The following is a 23,558-nucleotide window of genomic DNA, read 5'->3' as shown; positions in this document are numbered from 1 at the left end:
ATTTCAGGACAGTTCAGGTCCCGTCATGGAGGCAAATAAATTCAATAAACAGCATTTCCCAAAATGACTAGGGTGTAAGACTCTGGCATTTCATTCCTTTGTCTTGACTGGCAAATTTCGGTTAGTTCCCTGGGTATGCTGTGATGTCTGCTTGTGCAAATACTCAGAAGGGAGCCACTTTTCAGACAGCCCACTTCCATTTTTAATTTATGGGAGGAATAATTGTAGCAGGATGATTTTGGATGTTGTAGAGGTTAATAACAGTGTGATCATGAACTTCTAAATTGAGCCATAAATATGCCTGTTATCAACAGGGGTTCAAGATTAAAATGCACTGCTGTGAAACACCAAGTTTATACCTGCACTAATCAATATTTTAATATCAACAAAAGACTTAATGATTATCTCTAATGTGAAAGAGGTCACTTGTGGTGACACACCCACAGGAATTAGCAGCCGATGTGGCTGTTTCCATCAACTCTACAAAGTATTTCAGTAGCAGTTAAAGGGGAGTTCAAAAAATCATTTTGTAATCTGATACTGGATCTTAAAACAGAAGAAAGCTGTCTTCAGTAGAAGAGGGAACTGAACTAAAATTTTCTGATTGGCTGCATCTCCAAAACAGGTTTGAAAAGCAGGTGGGTGGGGCTTGTGGTAAATTGGTCAGTTGTAATGTAGGGCTTTTCTATTTTTCTTGAGCACTCATAGCGCTTTATACAACATGCCTCATTCACACAAACACACTTGGCCTAAAAGTTTTTGCTTTTAAGAGCTCATTTTATTATTTCTAGCATTTCTTTCTGTGATGAATTTGAAAAGTCTTGCTTCGTTAGCAGGTTATTAAGTGTCAAAGAGACATATATTTAGGCCATATTCGCCTTGACTGACACATCTCTCTCATCTCCGCCGTGTTCGTTGCTGCTTGTTCTTTTTCACCTCAGCTCCACTCTCACAATTTGGCTTTTCCGACTCCCGACAAGGATGGAAGCAAAAATGCAAATTGAAACTGTACATCATCTGCACTTTGTTCACCTCGGAACAAGACGAGCGAGGCAGCCCCCTTCCTGCTTTGACAAAGGCTCCTCTTTTGTGCTCCACGTCAGGCGTTTAATGAGGAATTGTAGCAGCGACAAAGACACAACAACACAAGTCAAAGAAAAAGCCCATTTTCATGACTGTCATTTTTACAGCCCTTATCATTTTGATTTATTAAAGTGACACGTAGAGCATATAACTTGAATTGGATTTAAGTTTTTACCTTACTTGTATGATGTGTCTTTTTAATCACTGCTGCTTTTCCTTAACAGCCTGTGTATTGACTTGTCCAGTGATCTTAGCTGAGAACTGCTGTTTTTAGAAGCTGACATGCCTTGGAGTCCTGACATGTGTGAAAAACCAGACCTGATACTGATGATGAAACATTTGTGCCATTTTCAGAAATTTTACACATCAACCAAGCAACCAAGTGTGAACCTGTACTATCTGGGTGGAAGCCAGTGCTCTTATGCTGTAGTGCATAATGTGATATAAGCAGTGATGAATCCAGTGCACTCAGACCATGTGCTTCATGGGCCGAGAAATGAAGCATCCAAAGCAGTTTACTGCCTTGAATATCTTTGTCTAAGTGCTTCTGTCCCTCTGCACTTGTCTTACTCTTCAGGATGACCATCAACGCAGAGTGCCAGCTGCAGCTCCATAATTTCCCAATGGATGAACACTCCTGTCCTCTCGTCTTCTCTAGCTGTGAGTATTGGGATTAGCATGCACACAGACACGGAAAACACACATAAATATGCAGATACTCGTGCCTATACACCTCTAGGGCAAGACTTTGAAAGCAGGCGGGAAACGTCCTGGAGAAAAAATGGAAACCAAATAGAAAGTGAACTAAAGGCTAAGTGAAAAAGTGCTATCAGTCAATCAAACTTTATTTGTATAGCATCTTTTTGTGTGGGCTAGTGCAGTTCAAAGTGCCTTACAGATGACTGAAAGTATGAAAACAGTAAAGAAACATATTAAGGACTTATTTAGGTATTAAAATCACTGGAGCATTTGAGCATCATTCAGTGATGAGTGTCAGGGCTGGGTCTTTTTTTCCCTCCCAAACTATGAATTTGAGTTCATGTAATGATAATCCCCCACACACAATAACTAAGAAGTGAGAAAAGAGAAAGCAGCTTTTTGGACAATACACTTTGCATATTAATCATCAAGGAACTGACCTTACAGTAGGGGTGGGAGAAAAAATCAATACTGTGTAGTATCGTGATATTTTGTTTGCTAATAATGTATCGATACAGGGACAGCAGAAATCGATATTTTGTTACAAACAATTTTTTCGTGGACTGGATGGTTGTATTCAGTTAAAATGGTAAATGGTAAATGGCCTGCATTTGTATAGCGCTTTTCTAGTCCCTAAGGACCCCAAAGCGCTTCACACTACATTCAGTCATTCACCCATTCACACACTGAACTTAACATTCCAGTTACGTAAGTTGGACTAGACTGTAATACAAACCGTTCAGTTTGTCAACAATAAAACTGACTGAAATGAGAGAAAGACTGAGTGTGAGACTTTGATATTAGATAAAATGAATATTGATAAAGTTTACCTTTATGTACAGAATTTGAATATTGCAAAATATTTTAAAAAATTGCAATAATATCGTATCGTGCGTTAAGTATTGTGATAATATCGTATCGTGAGTTGTATGGTAATTCCCACCTCTACCTAACAGCCCATTGTTCATTCAGTGACGCTAGTTTCAGTCATTGTGCAAATGTACTGTTTATAAGGTTGGGGAGACCTGCAGTCAGCTGAGACCTAAGAAGTCACTTGGATGAGTGAAACGTATGTCCCACTGAAAACGCTACTTCCAGATGAACAAAATAAACTTTTTGGGTGAAAGCAACTACTTTCAGCTACCCCCTTATTTATGAGTGTCACCGCATATGGCTTCTTTACATTGTTAAATCCAGAATCTAATTTAAAATCATTACCCTCTGTAACACTGGTGGTGCAATACTAGACCTGTTAGTGCCACTTCTTGCCTTCTTTGCATGTAGTGCAGGCAGTATAGTTACCTTTAACCACAGTACGAGGACAGAAGGGAAATATGGACCAGATCAGACAGGTTCTAGATTCGTAGGAGCCAAGGGTGTATGACAACAGAAGACTTGTACACAGTAGGTGTAGAAAACACAATTGCATTTATTAGCAATTATTAAAGTTGTGCACATTTAACAAAAGTAGAGCGCTCTTCTTGAAAACAAAATAAAATAAAATAAACCCCACAAATGGTTGACCCAAGGATATATTGTCTTTTGTGTCTTTTCTAAAGTCAATTTCAGTCTTTCAATGTTCAATAGTCACTCAGTGTGTTTGTAACCAGTCGGGTTACAATCTACCAGTTCATCCGGCTCTTTGGGCTGGGCTCGCCATCCAGTACTGGAAAAGGGATCCTCGATTCTTCTCAGGTCCTCAAAACCAATCCAATCCAAATAAGCAAAGGAAAAAACCTGACCATGCGAAGCAACAAATGCTACACGGGGCTTCACAGTGCTCACGTTGGCTCACGGCCTCTGGAATACAGTATCACTCTTATTATTCTTGCCGAAAAAAGGACTTTCTCTATCCAGCTAGCTTCTTCGCCACACGGGTAAACTGATCTTTCACCGTCTGTGTCTCTGGCGTATCTGACTGGCACATGAAGGCACACACAGGTGTCTGAGCAGCGCACAGACTGGGGGAGGGTCAGACCGGCCAATGATTGGTCACTCAGTGGATCTGACAAACACACTCTAAAGGACTAAGTCCTGCCCCCACACCATTTATACATTACATATACATATGTACATATTAATTAAACTTATGTTTACATGCTTTTTATCAGTATTTATTATAATTAACTTTGTTTTTATCAATATTTATTTATACTTTTAATCCCGTTTTTAACACTGGGTTACACTTCACATACAAGGTCTTAAGTAACGAGGCCCCACTTTATTATAAAGAGGTTTCTTACTGTTAAAGAGGAGTTTTTCCTTCCCACTGTTGCTAAGTGTTTGCTCATAAGGCAGGAGTGTCCAACTCCAGGCCTCAAGGGCTGGTGACCTGCAAGATTTCGATATGACCCTTGGTCAACACACCTGAATCAAATGATTAGTTCATTACCAGGCCTGGAGTTGGACACCCCTGTCATGAGGGATTGTTGGAGTTTTTTCTGTGTTATTGTAGAGCCTTTACCTTGCAATATAAAGGGCCTTGAGGCGACTGTATAAATAAAATTGAATTGATTCACAGTGGGTAGTTCCATGTGTTTGATTTGGCAGATCCCCTTACACAACCCTAAAGGGTTTTGTGTCTCTTTCCAGGATCAAACCAGGGATTTTTTGCTTGTTAGGTGAATGTGTAAACCACCACACTATGAAACCATGTACAACATTGTTTGAATGTGCAAAAAGTTTCCACAGTCAAATCATAGTGAAAGTCACCTTAGTTACTGAAGTCTAGGAGTTATAAAATACATAAATGGATTTAGAAGTCCTACATCCACACTTAAGCAAGTTACTTCAGCAAATGGATGGGTACACCCAAAGTATCTTTCTACTCAATTTTGAGCACTCAAAAAGCTCAAAGAGAGTCTCATTCACCCAGTCACACACATGCAGTGCTTTTATCTAAGCACTTTTATATCTAACTTTCACACTCAAATCAATGTATCAGCAATTCAGGTTTAAATATCTTATTCAAGGATACTTTCACACAAGGACAAGAAGCACTGGGGGTCGCTCCACCAACCTTCCAACTGGTAGATGACCCGCACTATCACCTGAGCCATAGCCGCCCCAAACAAACTAAAGGTGTTAGGTTGTTAGACTGAATCTTATCTGGAATCAAGTAACCAAAAGAACAGCAGAGTAGATCCTGAGTGTCTGTATGTTGATTCAACAGGGATAATATTAAATTAAAGTTGACACCTAAGAACTTCATGCATTATTTGTATCTCCACCATAAACTGATGCAGGAAAAGTACAAAGTGGATGATAGAATGTAAAACGTTAAAGTCCTGACCCTCAAAATATCCTTGTGTCTAAACCCAACCAAGTAGTTTTTAATAACTAAGCTTAACAGCAAGTGAAAGTAGAAGACAAATGAGAAAATTGTTAGAAAGTGTAAAATTGTTAGAAAGTGACAAAATACAGTGGTGTCTGCAAGATGCAAAGAGGATATCCTGCCTTGGAAACTGTTATCTCTCAGCAGTCGATATTACTGCATCTGGTGTGTCAGAGCGACGTTGCCAAAGAACACCTTGTGTGTAATATGGAGACAAAAGATGCATCTGGCAAAAAAAACAGCATTTTTTTTACCCATCACGATGAAAACTTGTTGGCCAGCCAGCTCAAATCTTGATGTGGTCCAGTATTTGAAAGTGAGCTGTTGCTTCCACATTGTTAGAATACAAATAGCAGTTGATTGCTGAATATTTAGTAGCAAGGAAATTACAATACTGGATTTGTTGGATAAATGGCATCCTATCACGGTACCACGCTGGAAAACACTAAATGCCTGAGAGTGACCCATTCTTTAACAGATGTTTGTAGAAGTAGTTTGCATGCCTAGGTGCTTTATTTTATACACCTGTGCAAGTGACTGGAACACCTGAATTCATTGATTTGGACAGTGAGTGATTACTTTTTACAGTGTAGTGGATGTTTTCATGAGATGATCATATTAGGGATATCGGTTTTCAGTGGTATCAAATAAGGGAAAACATGTCTGAAATGGATTATTGAGCACAGGCTTGTACAAATCATATGTTCAAGGTTGCTTTTCAGGGTTTCAAAGTGTCTTACAACGTCATGAAAAAAATTATCATTGTTGGCAGCTTCAGCCACATGGCACTGGACCTGCTGTACGCCATTTAAAATCTGGAAATATACAACTGACCATCAGAAACCAGATAAAAGAAAAGAAAATGTGATAGTAGTATCCAGTGGTCCACAGTTGTAACATGTAAAACAATTTTTTATTTGCGTTTCTCTCACAATACCCCTCACAGACAAAAGCACCTCGTGTCCCTACCACCCTGCCCACCCGCCAAGCTGAAAAGCACTAAACACCTGAAAATGCAAATGCAAGGGAGGAGGTGCAGATTTTCTGGCACAATATCTCCATGCAGTCCCTTAGTAAACAAGGACAAACCCAGTTTTATTGTTTAGTGGCTGAAAAAGGGGGGCTGCTAATCCTCAGCAAATATCCTCTTTTTTAATTCAGTGGTCTGTTTGCAGTGAAGCTGCTCTGCTGCTCGAGTTACAGTCTTCCAGGGTTGCATTATTTCTAGAGTATGTTATTTTTAAAAGTATTTTTTTAAATTATATACAATTTGAACCATAATTCAAAGTAAAACAAGAGTCTTCAGTAATGTTATAAAGCTGTTTAAAATCCCAGAATATTGCCATAAGCTCTATCGCTCTATCTATCGCTCTATCTATCGCTCTATCTGTCTGTCTGTCTGTCTGTCTGTCTGTCTGTGTGTGTATGTCTGTGTATGTCTATGTATGTCTATACACGTGTATATATCTATACACGTGTATAGATATATACACATAAAAATAACGTACCAATTAGTAATTGGATGAAATGAATGCAATGATGATAGTGTAGCAGTATAAGTACAGCTGTTGACTTAAATTAATCGGTGGGGCAGTGAAACACAGCTCCCGGACTAGACCAGTACAAAATCAAAAACTACTCAGGATGTTGGAAGCAGTCGAGATGTGCAGGAGACCTTGAAGTGGATATTGACCAGAGCTCTACGTATTCCATATGGACAAAATTATTCGCCTATTACAAAGTGGAAGCATTGTATTACTGCAAAGCAAACCACAAAGACACAGCCATGAAAGTAACGTAAAAGTTGCCAACACTCTGCTGACTCAGTAATTGCAGAGTTCTGCCATCCTGTGGCATTAACATCAGCTCAAAAACATCATAGTTATGTAATTTTCTGGCACAATATCTCCATGCAGTCCATGCAGGTGTTTGTTATTTTGAATCACAAAAGTCATTATTTTGGAAGGAAACCTTTGAAACAAGATTTAGAATTAATTAGGTAAAAATACTAAATCTTTTTTTTTTATCTCAATCGAGCGAAGGAACACTTTTTCCAGATTTTTTGACTGTTCCTTTACATAGTCAGAAACTCCCCAAATATCATAAAAGAAAATCAAGTCAATAAAAGCAATGCAAGAAGCTCTTTTGCTGCCATGAAATTAGTCTCCCCTGCATCTCATTAGCAAGCCCATCATCGAAAAGATAAAAATCACATTCGATTATGTTTGACAGGTCATTCTGTTGGCCCAGAAATCTTTCTCTGATTTATTTTACATAATAATCATTACCCAGTGCAGCTACAAATGGCAGTATTTGTCAGCGCCCATTATTAAACCTCCACCCAGCATTGAGTTCAGATAATCCAATTCCATTTTCCAACATATATAGAATTTGTTCAGTGTGTGATGAAACAGTACTGCAGTTACTGAAAGAGCTATTGACCGTAAATTGGCTTCCATTATGTCTCTTCTCTTAGTGAAAGGTTTCACAGTAAATAACCCTTTTTTCCAAGGTCCATGTGGTTGGACATTTATCCTCCATCAAAGAGAACGACATCTGTCAGCAACATCAGGCAAACCCATCTGAGTTGAATTTCAGGAAATTTGGTGAACAGGTAAACCTCGACTAAAGGATGCTGTGGTAGTGTCCCCAACAGTGTCACCAGCAAAGCACCCCCACACCATCACACCTCCTCCGCCATGCTTCACGGTGGGAACCATGCATGTAGAGAGACCATCCGTTCACCTTTTCTGTGTCTCAAAAAGACACGGCGAGTGGAAGACCAACAATCTAAAATCTGGACTCATCAGACCAAAGCACAGATTTCCACTGGTCTAATGTCCTTGGCCCAAACACTCTTCTGCTTGTTGCTTTTCCTTGGTCGTGATTTCTTAGCAGCTATTTGACCATAAAGGCCTGATTCGCGCAGTCTTCTCAAAACAGTTGATGTAGAGATGTTTCAGCAGCAGAGGTGACTCTTGGTCTTCCTTTCCTGGGGCGGTCCTCATGTGAGCCAGTTTTGTCACAATGCTTTATGGTTTTGGGGTCTGCACTTGAGGACACAGTCAAAGTTTTAGTAATTTTCAGAACTGACTGACTGACCTTCAGCTCTTAAAGTATCGATGGACTGTTGTTTCTCTATACTTAGCAGATTGGTTCTTGCCATAATATGAATTCTAACAGTTTTCAAATAGGGCTGTCAGCTGTGTACCAACCTGACTTCTGCACAACACAACTGATGGTCCCAACCCCATTAAGACGGCAGGAAACTCCACAAATAAACCCTGACAAGACACACCTGTGAAGTGAAAACCATTTCAGGTGACTGCATCATGAAACTCAATGAGAGAAGGCCAAGGGTTTGCAGCCCTGTCAACAAAGCAAAGGGTGGCTACTTTGAGGAATCTAAAATATAAGACACATTCAGAGTTATTTATCATTTCTTTCTTTGCTACATAATTCCATGTATCTTGTTTCATATATTTGATGCCTTCAGTATGTAACTACAATATAGAAAGTAGTAATAACAATGAAAAAACATGAAATGAGAAAGTGTGCCCAAACCTTTGACTGGTAGTGTATATAGGACCAATTTACAACAACAGTCAGGTGCTTAATATTGTAAGGTAAAGACAATAATACAACAATACAGAGAAAAACGTACAATGAGACAACCCTCTATGACCAGGCAATTTGGCAAAGGTGGGAAGGAAAAACAGTTTTAATTTAGCCACTGAAGCTGAATTACCCCTGCACAACCCCTGTGTAAACAAATGGAACATTGGCTTAAAGGGAGGGGGAATAGAATAGTGTAAGATAAAGGTTATTTTGAACTATGAATCTCCTGTTCATTTCTTACAGTTTATCTGTGACTCACCTCTAGAATAAAAATTTGTGGCTGGGAATTAGCACGATAGGTTCCCTTTATGGAGCAACAGAAACTACATTTGTATCTGTCATAGAATGAATTTCAAGAAATTCTCATTTTATATTTATTTATTTGAATGTCCCCTATTCTGGAGACAGCATCCATCTCTGCACATGTGTTTTTGATAACCTGTTTATCCATTTCAAGGCTCCAAAAAAGCCAATTTCCATCAGTCTTAACGGTGCAGTACAACTGAGCAGCAAGTGTTTCTCTCAGGTCGTCTCCTTCTGTTACGCATAGATGAGTTGCCAGCCTATAAGTGGCATATTCCACGGCAGATGGTCCACGATATGAAGCGCTGCTGTAGGGGAGCAGGAGGATAGACAGAGAGAGAGAGGGCCAGAACCAGTCATTGAACACTAGAATGACATCTGAAAATGAAGCCATAATTGTCCCTCATTTTTCAGCTCTGTCCAATCACGTGCAGCCTTCTAGTGTGCAGTAACATCCAACTACATTTCTGTGTTACCACTCAAGGCTGATGTGTTATAATACCGTCAAAGTCTAATGTTCAAGGCTTTTAAAATGTTCTCTCTTCATCATGAAGCAAATTAGAAACCTCCCCATTACGGCTGCAATCAGTTTCATATATTGAGATGGAACATAATATTCTTGATGGATGCGTTCATGGCCTCACTAATTTCACTTATTAATTCAGAGTATTTTTCGATAGCAGCTGTATTCCTGACAGGCATTATGCAAGCAATCCGACACCGTGAAAACATGTTTTGAATTAGTGGCTTCACCTTGTTTCAAAGATGCTTTTAAGCTGCTCTATCTTTCTTTGTTACTCTAGTCTCTTTATGGTAGTGATTTCTGTTAAATGGCGATCTCAGTATAAAAGGTAGCAAACGATAAAACTAACAAGCCATCATTACAGGCACTTTGCACTCATGCAGCTCTCCACATCAGAGCTGTGCTTCAATCATTTTCTTTAAAAATACCTAGTGTGGTGCAACATATGGAGGATATTTACATTTCAAAAGCATGCATCATTAAATATGAGAAATGGAATATGTGTCACAAAATGCTGGCCATGAATAAGAGTCAGAAAAAACATGTTACATATTCAGTGCCAGGTTTAAGTAACCTTACAAAGTCTGCACTGTAAATTAAAACAAGACCTCCTGTGAGAGGCCACATAGTGCTTCAGGCTAAATGGTAATGCATTTTCTATAGCTGTGTTATCGCTGTAACATTTGACAATCAGCACTTCAAAGAAATGATGGGGATTTAATTAGTTTGCGGGCATTTGTCGTGGCACAACTTTAACATATTTAAGAGGCCAGTCACTGAAGTTACTACCATTTATTGCTATTGCCATTGACCGGCGGAGCCTGGTTCTGCCTGAGAGGTTCTTTCCTGCTAAAAGGGAGTTTTTTCCTTCCCACTGTCACTGTCACCAAGTACTTGCTTGGGCTGATTGTTGGTTTTTGTCTCCATTATCGTGGGGTCTTTACCTTACAATAAGAAGAACGTTGAGATGATTGTTATTGTGAATTGAGGAGAACATGACTGTCTGTAATAAGCTGTATGAAATCCAGTATTTTTGAGGGCATTTTGTTCAAAAACACAAAGGTCAGCTGCATAGTGGAAGAGAAAAAAGAGTAAAGCTTCAAATCATTTTGATTCTGTGGACAATGATTGCATGCTTCACTTCTAACAGAACCCTTTGATTCCATAAAATGTTGAACTTACATTGGCATGGCAGAAGAGCTGTGAATTCCTCTTGGCTCGAGTATTTCATCCACTAATTGTTCAGATATTTTGGTAAAAGCCAAAAAGTGTCAATCTGACAGTGGTGTTACATATAAAGTCAAGAAACTTTCCAAATTCCAAAGCATTTATCCTCTGGGTTCCAGTTTTTTCGAGATATTTCAGTCCTGACAAGGGTTGTAGGACCTTCACTGACCAACAAACTGACATTGCCATCCCTAAAGCTGTCCTGCTAGTGTGTAACAATCAAGAAACATCAGTGTATCTCAGTGCTGTTGAAACAGACTAGTCATGCATTAAAAGATGCAATCAGCAGTCCTCACTCCATCATGCTCAAAAAAAGAAAGCACAAGACCTCCATCATGGCTGCCACAGGGGTTTTTACAGTACTTGAAACCCCCACAAAGGTTCATGTTCAGTCGTGGCTGAGCATTCATGTCGCTCAGGTTTTGTGTTCTTGTTTTCATTTTGAAAAGCTCATCTAAAATGTCAAACCTTTGGGTGTCACTGTGACGAACAAGGGATGCAATCCAGTGCTTAGAGTTTAAGCATATTCCCAAAGCAGCTGACGCTGGAAATGAACCTCGACTGACCTTCTGTACAATGTGCTTGCAGGCTCTTTCTTTTCTTTTCCTTCGCTTTTTCAGTCAGCTAATCGTTACTAAGCACAGTAAACTCTTACTTTTGGACAGAAAGTCCTTTCTTCTTAAAATAACTTAGTCTATTTATATGTATATATGTGTATACTGAACTTCTTAATCCTTTAAGTGGTTGTGATTCAGGACCACGGGCTTGTTGAAAAAGAGGAATAATGTCTTCTATTAGCTTGCATTATATAAAAAAGCTAGAAGAAATCAAATTTAATTAACTGGCTTTGTTTAGAGGGATGTGGCAGAAGAAGGCCTCTCTTGTCTTCTTTGTTTGGAGAGTTGGAAGGGAGAATATTAGAATCAAGGCCAGAGACAGCTGTAATTTATAAGATTGTGAAAGAACATGTGGCTTCAGGGGGCTTTTAAAAGCATGAAGGCTCTTGTAGCTATGGAGATACACTGGCAACACAATGCCTGTCTGCAGAAAAGATAACTGTAAAACACACACCAAGAGAAATATGATGGCAATAATATTTGCCAACTACATCCCTCTTGCATCATGGTGATTGCTCCTCTTGGTTATAGATGGCTATCCTCTAAATTAGACCATTTACATAATTAGTCTGGTTGCCAGTACAGGGCACGACAAGCCTTGCCACTTGCTCATTACTGCTGTCACTCATTTTTGCATGTCAAACTGGTTCAACTTGTCAATTGAGCTCAGCTTTTTTTCTTTTACTTACAAGGAGACACCAGTGTTGTTGATGTATTAGCTTTCAAGAAAATTCAATTCCCAATGTGCTTGCTAGTGCTTGTGTCTAATGTCTACCCCCGAGCAATACCCTGCATGTGAAACTGTGCCATTTTAAGGTTGAACATCTCCAGAATTAGTACAGAACATAGTTGCTCCAGCTTTAAAGCCTTTTGAGCAGGCCATTCTCCTTGTAAGCACTCCATGGAAAAAGCACTTTTACATGTCACTGAAGTGGAACAATGGGCTTGTAACAGAAACACATATCTGACAACACGCTACATTAAAAGAAAAATCGATTTTTATTAAGAAAAAGGCAAGCCACTTCTATTATCTTTTTCTTTAAAAGTAGCCTAGAGGCTGTCTTTTTACCATTACCCTTTAACATGTACCAGGTCCCCAGTTGCCTCTTTTGAGTTTTGAAAGAAACTAATAGATAGAAACAGTCAGTCAAAATCTAGTAAGATGTGTGGCTACATAAAGAATGGTGTCTGGGTCCAGATCCAGACTGCTGGCCACCTATTGGTGAGGGCATAGAACAGAATTTATAATGGTCTCTAACAAAATAATGCCACACTTCTTAATTATTTTAAACAACTCACAATATAAAACATTTTTCTTTGGACAAGGTGTTTCCCTTAGATTATAAAATGTATTCACTTGGACAGTTTGCATTTTGGAAAACACTTCCCCCAAAAAACACTTTCTGAGAGGCAGACTCACTTTAGCATTCTCTTGAACGACTAGTGTCCCCACAAATTCAAAACCTCCACATCAGTGCCGGTATAAGCAGTAGAATTTAAACAGGAAATAAAAAACCTTCTTTTTAAAGTTTTCTTCAGAAAGTCACATGTTTTCAATAGTTTGAAAAAAAAAAAAAAAAACCAAACTCTGAACCGCTATACCTCTGAGCCACTGTATGGATGTATCATTGAAATTATTGTAGAAACACAGCCATACTGCCAACGCCATGATAGGTGCGCGAACAGCTGTAACAAAACAAGAGCTGCAACAGTAGTAAGTTTTCTAATGTAACCAAATTTTCTTTTCTTGTAACGTAACAGCACTACTCTTTAGGCAACAGCAGCTCAACCCAAATATGCTCCAATAGCAAAGTTTGGCAGCAACTTATTTAATTTGAATCAATTTCTCGCTATTATAATAACAATGGAATTTGTTTGGTACCCTAAAAAATACCGGGTTCGTGACTCAAAGCATGCGCTAACCTCATCATCTGCTAGGTTGCCTGTGACCCATGTAAAGTTAGGCTTGGGCTAGGTTCATTTCTACCCATAATATGTAATTTTTACCTATTTGGTATTCCCAAATGACTATCTTATAATGCCCAAATTGCATCTTAGAGAGATGATTTGATAGATGACTTCTGTTTTCTGGAACTGTGTTGTTTACCATGAGACTCAACAACACCCTAGCCCTACCAGTAAACCGTTTACTGGCCATCAGACAGTGTTGGGGAGTAACGGATTACATGTACCGCTGTTGTTCTGGGAATCCATCCTACCTGGCAAACCATCCTACCTGTTGTTTCTGCGCATGCGCACAACACGAAATTAAGTGGCGAACCGTCCTACCTTTGTGAATATTAGCTAGAAAAATACTCTGATGGGTTAAATTAACTGCCAAACCATCCTACCTTTGTGAATGTCACCTACAAGCATACTTAAACAGCTAAAATTAAGTGGCAAATCGTCCTACTTTTGTTAATCTGAGCTAGAAGCATACTTTAACAGCTAAAATTAAGTGGCAAATCATCCTGCCTTTCTTAATAAGAGCTAGAAACATACTCTGACGGGTAAGATTAAGTGCCAAACCATGCTATCTTTGTGAATGTTACCTACAAGCATACTTTAATGGGCAAAGTTAAGTGGCAAACCGTCATACCTACTTAAATTGGTGCTGGAGTTACTCTGTGACAGCAGAAATGTGCATAAACTACTTATGGTAGGACGTTTTGCCAAAGTAGGATGGTTTGTCAGAACACCGTTACGTATTTAAAATACAAAATATGCGTAACTGTATTCCATTACAGTTACCATTTAAAAAGGTGGTATTCAGAAAACAGTTACTTTGCTGAAATAAAGGGATTACATGGTGGTTTTTTCCTGTTTCATATGTTCGGCTATGCCCTCTCTATTTTTGGTTTCCATGCCCCAAACAAAACGCGCATTAAGAGGCTCTAATGCCTGTATCTCAATCTCGCGGCCATGTCACCCCTACTTGTATGGCGTTATTTTTGTGCCACTATTCTGAGCGCACGTAAAAAAAAATTTGAGCACACGTAAAAACAGATTTGCAGGTGCGTTATGAGGAGAAATTTATTTTGAGCGAAGAAAAGCTAAATTTGAGTGAACAAAACTCATTGCTGCATGCAAAAAAATGTATTTTTGTAATATTCACAAAAATAACGCCATATACTTGCGGCTGCATAATGACGTGAAGAAATATTTTTAAAAAATTATTCACAAAAATGATTTAATATGAAGGCAATAGGCAGAGTGTTATAGGCATCGCCCTAAGAATGTAGCCTCATGGGCAGTGTAGTCCGTGCTGCAGGGAGAATGGACTGCCTTACCCGTTATGTGTCTGTGAGCGAGGGAGGGAGAAAAAGGAGAGTGGAAAAGTACGAGCTGTCACCGAGCAGAAACGGGAGCTGGAAGCATGTAAATATAATAATAACCACTGCAGCCAAAAAGAGTGCCTGACGAGCCCAGTTGTAAGTAAGCTATTAAGACTCGACTGTACAGTTTTTTCGTGTTTTTCTCCGAAACAATAAGTTCTGTTGAAACAGCCTTTCAACGCCTCTCTCTGTCTCTCGCTAGCAAAGCTGACCCAGATAACAAATTAAAGCTAGTTTTCAGCTACGAGCCCAACACAGAACCCGACGTATTAGCCAGAGGTCCCTTTACTACGGTTCGGAGCCGCAGACCTGTTTTATATACGCATGAAACAGTTTTCTATATGAGATCGCTGCAAAAAATGCAGCCTTACCTAATGTCCACCCTACTGTTACTCATTTTATATTAAGATTTAAAAATCTAGTCGGTATTGGTATGGCGAGTAACCTTCAGTAAAAGTAATAATTCACATTCATGTAGTTGTAAAAAGCATGATAATATAATAGGTAATCCAAAGTATTCAGAATACGTTACTAACGGAATACGTTACAAAATACATTTTGGGGCATGTATTCTGTAATCTGTAGTGGAATACATTTTAAAAGTAACCTTCCCAACACTGCCATCGGATGTATGTTACTTTAAGAGGTTAAGATGAAAACTACAGTAAATAATTCAAGAGAATTTGTTCACTATGGTTGTACATAATAGATTTCAAGGAAACAAGTTGTTCAGTTGGTCTGCAGTCCACTCAACTACTAACAAAAACTGGCTGTATATAACATATATAATTTAGGCATAAAATAAAAACTGCATTGTTGCAACAATCTTTTCTGTATTCTTTATTTCAACTTTTATTTCTACCTTTCTCTCCCTTTCATATTCTTTCATTTACACCAAATTCTCCATGTGGTTTCTAGACGGCTACCCACGAGATGAGATTGTGTACAAATGGAAGCGAAACTCAGTGGAGACATCTGATCAGAAATACTGGAGGCTTTACCAGTTTGACTTCATGGGGCTCAGAAACACTACGGATGTCCTCACGACTACGGCTGGTAAGTAAAGTGCTGAGAAAAGTTCAAGGAAAGGTTGAGAACTCTTCACTTCAGTGAGAGAGAACGTGCTGAACTATAGCATTTCATTCATTTTTGACAAATAATAGTAAGAAACTAAAGAAAATAGGCAATAGTGGAGGTCACAGGGCAACTGGAGTTGTCAGGGGTTCACAGTTAAGCTGAAGAACTGTTCAGCCTCTCGTGCTGCTTCACTACCTTGGCGCCTCAAGCTTCGCACACGTTAAGATTAGCACCATGCCCATAAATGTAATCATATAACTACAAGTTCAAAGCTCATAAGTATTCCCCTCGGGTGTAAGGCCAAATAGGTTTTTCCACTGACATTAATCACCAAGATTAAACATTAAAAAGGAAGTTTAATTATTCACTTCTTTCCATCTCCCTTCCCATGCTGTTAGACCTTGTATACTTTGACAATTTAATGTAAGTTTAGGAAAGAAAAAAGTACTGTTGCCCCAACAAGTTCCTATAACTACATGCACATTTGGGACAAGCTCTTAATGTATATTCATTCTTCCACATGACCCTTGGAGATAAAAACTGATACTGACTGGCTTAAAAATGAGGCATAATGAACGACGGATCTATCTCGAAGAACACTTCACACCAATTGTTAACCCCTTTTAACCTTGTTTATGAGTTGCATGTTCCCCGTGGTTTCAGCCATGTGCTCTTTTGTCTTCGGAGAGACGTGCTCAGATCTGCATAATGTGACCGGATTCAGCTTTCTAAGAGCTGAACCTTCATTCATTAATATTTGAGGAAGTAGAGTATGATTAGGAGAGTGATAACAGGGAGTGGCATCAAATTAAGGTGATAATAAGTTGTACTGCTTTATTCTTGTTTTGCAAAATGTAGAAGCATTGTCCCTTTTTGTAGTCATTTTCTTTCCAGTGCTTAAATACAGCGTATAAACTGTATAAAAAGTAAGGAAGCGTATGTTTGGCCGGTTATTTCTTTGTTGGAACAATGCTTCTTGGCAATAAATCTTATATAGTTTGATAAGCATATTTATTTCCCATTAAATTTTGCCACATTTGTAAGAAAAATACAATGCAGAGTTGAGTATGTGGGTTGTGCCCTTGAAAAACCAACCAAATTGTCTCTGTGAGTGCCAAACAGCTTATTGTGCTACTGATTCTTGTTTTGAACTTCAGGTGAAATCAGGTGTGTACCTACAAATAGCGGCATCTGTGAACATGGACCTTGCTATAGTGTTCAGTTGGTGTCTGCTGTAAACATACTACCCTTGACTGATTTGGATAATTTGATTTGTTTCTTCAGACTTCAATCACCCAATCCAGTAAATCACACCAAACAGCAGTCAATGGCAAAATAAACTGTTTGGCATTGACAGAGAAATGTCAAGGGTTTAATGTTGTATCATCTAAGGGGAAATAAACAGGCTTTCCAACAGCATAAGATTTATTGCCAAGAATCATTGTTACAACAAAGAAATATTCGACCTAACAGAAATTTCTTTGCTGGTGCTGGTTTAGTTTATTTGTTTCAGATCTATTTTTATGCTTTTTAGTGGGGAGGGCTGATGTACAATTAAAAAAAAATGAAATTTTGCTATATTATGTTCTGAAAGTGCAACCAAAGCTTTGCCTCAGCAAAGAACAAAGGTGAGAGTTCATCAAGTACAATGATATATTTAAAAAACCAAATGAAGCCAACTGGGAAGCTGATTTCATAATCAAGTCAGTCCCTACAGACTCTTAAAGATAGAGGCCCAACTTTTAACTTCTATGTATAGTTTCCCCCTTTATAACATCTGTATGGTAGTTAATTTTCTTTTAGGTCATTTTTGCTTTGACTGCTCTGATACAGGTTTTTATAGCTTCAGGGTCTGTTAGATCTCATTTCCACTAACTGGAGTAATTGAACATAACCTCGGTAATTTCCAGCCATGCAAGAAGTTTGTGATTCAGTTTTGGTTTGTGAATTCCTAGTGTTTTTTTTTTCAGATTGTTACTTATCAGTAATTAGTAGATATGTGTGTCTGTGCATTGTACCCATACAATTTGTGGATGTTTCACACCTTTTGGAAAAGACTTGCTATTGTGACCTTTTCTACACTACTGCTTGATTGGCATACACGGATGGGATACATGCTTTAACAAACCTAGTTGCAAAGCAGTTGGCATGTTGCTGCCATTAAATTTAAAATGAGCTACTGTTTTTTTTCTTAAAATGATAGTTCAAACAGTTAAATAATTATTTTTTTCTTCATATAGCACCAAATCATAAAACAGTCAGCTCTATTAATACAATGAAAACCCCAGCAATCAAATGACCTCCTGTGAGAAAGCACTCTACAACTGTGGGGAGGAAAAACTCCCTTTTAACAGGAAGAAATCAGAACCAGGCTTAGGGAGGGGACAACCACAGTCCTTCACAAAAGCCTAATAATAACTAATGATTAAATATAAAGTGGCGCAAAGAAACACAAAGATCATGGAAAACTTCACCAGCAGCCTAGGCCTACTGCAGCATAACTAAGGGAGGATTTGGGGACACCTGGTCCAACCTTAACTATAAACTTTATCAGTATGGTAAAAAATAAATAAATAAAAGTATGAATTTACCTAGATTTTGTTTGGAACTTTATTTGTTGAACTATATTAAAATTATATTAGATATTATATTAGGATAATTCTAATATAATATCTAATATAATTTTTGTCTACCAAAGTGTTACTGCCTGCAGATAGCTATACATACATAAGTGAAGCCTGGCATAGTACATCATGGCTGGACCACTGTATCTGTACAGCTGATGGACATGCAGCTTTAGCAAACATGACTATTAGGTACGAGGTAACTGTGTCAGACCATATACCTTGGGAATCCATTTATGTATATGTGTATATATATGTATATGTATATATATATATATAAAAAAAAAAAAAAACACCCAGCACGCCCCTGTGGGCGGTTTATCCTTCAAGCTCGGGTCCTCTACCAGAGGCCTGGGAGCTTGAGGGTCCTGCGCAGTATCTTAGCTGTTCCCAGGACTGCGCTCTTCTGGACAGAGATCTCTGATGTTATTCCCGGGATCTGCTGGAGCCACTCGCCTAGCTTGGGAGTCACCGCACCTAGTGCTCCGATTACCACGGGGACCACTGTTACCTTCACCCTCCACATCCTCTCGAGCTCTTCTCTGAGCCCTTGGTATTTCTCCAGCTTCTCGTGTTCCTTCTTCCTGATATTGCTGTCATTCGGAACCGCTACATCGATCACTACGGCCATCTTCTTCTGTTTGTCTACCACCACTATGTCCGGTTGGTTAGCCACCACCATTTTGTCCGTCTGTATCTGGAAGTCCCACAGGATCTTAGCTCGGTCATTCTCCACCACCCCTGGGGGCATCTCCCATTTTGACCTCGGGACTTCCAGGTTATACTCGGCACAGATGTTCCTGTACACTATGCCGGCCACTTGGTTATGGCGTTCCATGTATGCCTTCCCTGCTAGCATCTTGCACCCTGCTGTTATGTGCTGGATTGTCTCTGGGGCATCTTTACACAGCCTGCACCTGGGGTCTTGCCTGGTGTGATAGACCCCAGCCTCTATGGATCTTGTACTCAGAGCTTGTTCTTGTGCTGCCATGATTAGTGCCTCTGTGCTGTCTTTCAGTCCAGCTTTGTCCAGCCACTGGTAGGATTTCTGGATATCAGCCACCTCCTCTATCTGCCGGTGGTACATACCGTGCAGGGGCCTGTCCTTCCATGATGGTTCCTTGTCTCCCTCCTCTTTCTTGGGTTTCTGCTGCCTGAGGTATTCACTGAGCACTCGGTCAGTTGGGGCCATCTTCCCAATGTATTCTTGGATGTTCGTTGTCTCATCCTGGACTGTGGTGCTGACACTCACCAGTCCCCGGCCCCCTTCCTTCCGCTTAGCGTACAGCCTCAGGGTGCTGGACTTGGGGTGAAACCCTCCTTGCATGGTAAGGAGCTTTCTTGTCTTTATGTCAGTGGCTTCTATCTCCTCCTTTGGCCAGCCTATTACCCCAGCAGGGTACCTGATCACGGGCAGGGCGTATGTGTTGATGGCCCGGATCTTGTTCTTACCATTCAGCTGACTCCTCAGGACTTGCCTGACCTTCTGCAGGTACTTGGTGGTTGCAGCCTTTCTAGCGGCCTCTTCATGGTTCCCATTCGCCTGCGGGATCCCCAGGTACTTGTAACTGTCCTCTATGTCTGCAATGTTGCCTTCTGGTAGTTCAATCCCCTCAGTTCTGACTACCTTCCCTCTCTTTGTTACCATCCGACTACACTTCTCCAGTCCGAACAACATTCCAATGTCATTGCTGTATAGCCTGGTAGTGTGGATCAGTGAATCGATGTCTCGTTCACTCTTGGCATACAGCTTGATGTCATCCATGTACAGGAGGTGGCTGACAACTGCTCCGTTCTGTAGTCGGTATCCGTAGCCAGTCTTGTTAATGATCTCACTGAGGGGGTTCAGGCCTATGCAGAACAGCAGTGGGGACAGAGCATCTCCTTGGTAGATCCCGCACTTGATGGTGACTTGTGCTATGGGCTTGGAGTTGGCCTCTAGTTTTGTACGCCACATCCCCATTGAGTTCCTGATGAAGGCTCTTAGGGTCCCATTGATCTTGTACAATTCTAGGCATTCCAGTATCCAGCTGTGGGGCATTGAGTCATAGGCCTTCTTGTAATCAATCCAGGCAGTGCACAGGTTGGTCAGTCTGGTCTTGCAGTCTCGACTGACTGTTCTGTCTACCAGTAGCTGGTGTTTTGCGCCTCTGGTATTCTTGCCAATTCCTTTCTGTGTCCCGCTCATGTATTGACCCATGTGCCTGTTCATCTTAGCCGATATGATGCCTGACAGGAGCTTCCATGTAGTACTGAGGCAGGTTATTGGTCGGTAGTTGGAGGGGACCGGTCCCTTCTTGGGGTCCTTGGGACCGTCCGACCTTCGGTTAGCCATTCCGGGTGTCTCTCGTTAACTAGCAGCTGGTTCATTTGTGCTGCCAGACGCTCGTGGAGTGCAGTCAGCTTCTTTAGCCAGTAGGCGTGAACCATGTCGGGCCCTGGTGCTGTCCAACTCTTCATACTGGAGACCCTTTCTTGGATATCTGCCACTGTGATGGTTACTGGACCCTGTTCAGGGAGGTAACTTTGGTCTGCCCTCAGATCCACTAGCCACTGAGCATTGCCGTTATGGGTTGCGTCCTTCTCCCATATGCTCTTCCAGTATTGCTCCGTCTCCAGCCTTGGTGGTGCTGTTCTCTTATTATTATTGTTCCCTTGCCACTGAGAGTACACCTTTGCTGGTTCTGTGGAGAACAGCTGGTTTATTCTCCTGCCTTCTATCTCTCTGGTGTACCTCCTCAAGCGGCTGGCCAAGGCTGTGAGTCTTTGCTTGGCAGTTTCCAAGGCCTCAGGTATATATATATATATGCTAAGCAAGCCTATGCTAAGCAAGCCTACCGCAGACATGAGCGAGACAGATAAATATGAAGGCATGCCGGCTCGGACGTCGCCCGGATCAACAAGGTCCGTGTCAGGTGTTGAGGAACCAGGGCACCCTGACGAAAAGTGGGCTACTGGAACAAGAAGGCTTCGGTGGGCAAGAGACGAAAACAGGGCGTTGTTGGAATGCTACTACGCAAGTAACCCCGGCGGAAGGGGCTACATGAATAGGATGAGGGACCTATGGATTCTTCGATACCCAACATCCACAATGACGTCGAAACAACTAGTAGCTCAGTGTTCCAACAGTCGAAGGAAGAAGGAACACGAGAAGCTGGAGAAGTACCAAGGGCTCAGAGAAGAGCTCGAGAGGATGTGGAGGGTGAAGGTAACAGTGGTCCCCGTGGTAATCGGAGCACTAGGTGCGGTGACTCCCAAGCTAGGCGAGTGGCTCCAGCAGATCCCGGGAATAACATCGGAGATCTCTGTCCAGAAGAGCGCAGTCCTGGGAACAGCTAAGATACTGCGTAGGACCCTCAAGCTCCCAGGCCTCTGGTAGAGGACCCGAGCTTGAAGGATAAACTGCCCACAGGGGCGTGCTGGGTGGTTTTTTTTTATATATATATATATATAGTGTTCATCAGTCACTTTGATTTTTCATTTTGTATTGTGATCAGAAACACTATTTTTTTCTTATTTAATATATATATATATATAAAAAACACCCAGCACGCCCCTGCAGGCGGTTTGTCCTTCAAGCTCGGGTCCTCTACCAGAGGCCTGGGAGCTTGAGGGTCCTGCGCAGTATCTTAGCTGTTCCCAGGACTGCGCTCTTCTGGACAGAGATCTCCGATGTTGTTCCCGGGATCTGCTGGAGCCACTCGCCTAGCTTGGGAGTCACCGCACCTAGTGCTCCGATTACCACGGGGACCACCGTTACCTTCACCCTCCACATCCTCTCGAGCTCTTCTCTGAGCCCTTGGTATTTCTCCAGCTTCTCGTGTTCCTTCTTCCTGATATTGCTGTCATTCGGAACCGCTACATCGATCACTACGGCCGTCTTCTTCTGTTTGTCTACCACCACTATGTCCGGTTGGTTAGCCACCACCATTTTGTCCGTCTGTATCTGGAATATATATATATAATTATAATATTTTTTTTAAAGGTTTATACCTTGTGGTTTTTTGATTGATTGATTACCCACTGTGAATACTGATGAAATCCCCTGTTTATATATAAGAAAAAAATAGTGTTTCATCTTTGTGTTTCTGATCACAATACAAAATGAAAAATCAAAGTGACTGATGAACACTCTCATTCCAACAGTGACGGCCTTATAGATTATACGTTTTCCTGGACTCCTGCTGTATCGTCAAAACACATCCAAGCTAATTTTCTGCTGAGCTGCTCAAAAGCAATGGCAAACCTACACATCTACCTCATGCTGTTCAAGAAAATTAGCCATTTTCTCATTTATTACCTCGTTTCTTTTTCCTGTTTCACTTTGCTGGAGTGCTGTCTCCACACACATGATGATTAGATCCCCAGCTAAAAATACCTATCATTAATTTACATCATGACAAACCTCGAAAGTGCTGCGTTTCGCTTCTTCTTATCCTTCTTTTCCTCTCCCTCTGTCTCCCTCTTTGTGCTTTACCCTTCATCCCTCATAAACACATGGGTATGGGGCTGTTTTAATGAGGACGGAGTGGACAGATCCCTGGCCACAGCGCCACTGGGGACACCCCGCTGCAAATCCACCATCGTTATCAATTCAGCAGTGTCCTCTTCAAAAGGCCCCGATGTGGAATCCCAAACACTTCAGCTTTTTATTTAACCATCCCACTTCAAGTTCTCCAAAAGCATTTATGATGCCCTTTTATGCAGAAAAATTTCAAAGATCTTTTTACAAAGACTTCTTCTGTTGAGAGAAAGGTGAAAATCCCAAGCCCTCACTCTCCTCACGATTCGCATTTTCCATATGATGTTCCTTCTCATAGTCATTCAATATTGGCCATTAACCCGGACATGACCACTACCAGCAGGCAAACAGACATTACAAAATTTAATTGTGCGGTCTCTGATCCTTTCCCTTCCCTTGAACAGTGATTGCCCACTCGTAGCTTAACAATCCGCTTAACAGCAGATGAGTCGATTTAGTTGAAGCAGAAGCAGTGATGTTTATTAAAGCAATAACACAAGAGCAAAACTGTAACAAATGGATTAAAGCTTAACACTCCAATTTAAGGTGCTGTTGTTAACAGGTTTACATTAGTCTGTGGGCTTACAGGTTATGCT

The 23,558-nt window shown here is 40.6% G+C and overlaps 1 pseudogene across 1 annotated transcript in view; it reads left to right on the top strand.

Moving 5' to 3' along the window:
• The window catches only part of LOC113016850 (gamma-aminobutyric acid receptor subunit gamma-3-like), a 187,249-nt pseudogene that overhangs the window by 123,991 nt on the left and 39,700 nt on the right, over positions 1-23,558 (top strand). The window contains exons 6-7 of the transcript XR_013905246.1: positions 1,661-1,743; positions 15,658-15,795. The product of XR_013905246.1 is annotated as a gamma-aminobutyric acid receptor subunit gamma-3-like (transcript). The remainder of the gene's footprint in view (positions 1-1,660; positions 1,744-15,657; positions 15,796-23,558) is intronic.

Source organism: Astatotilapia calliptera, chromosome 23, assembly GCF_964374335.1.
Source record: "Astatotilapia calliptera chromosome 23, fAstCal68.1, whole genome shotgun sequence".
NCBI classification, from domain to species: Eukaryota; Metazoa; Chordata; class Actinopteri; order Cichliformes; family Cichlidae; genus Astatotilapia; species Astatotilapia calliptera.
Note: the sequence above shows the minus strand (reverse complement) of the source record. Positions and strands in the feature narration are given on the sequence as shown.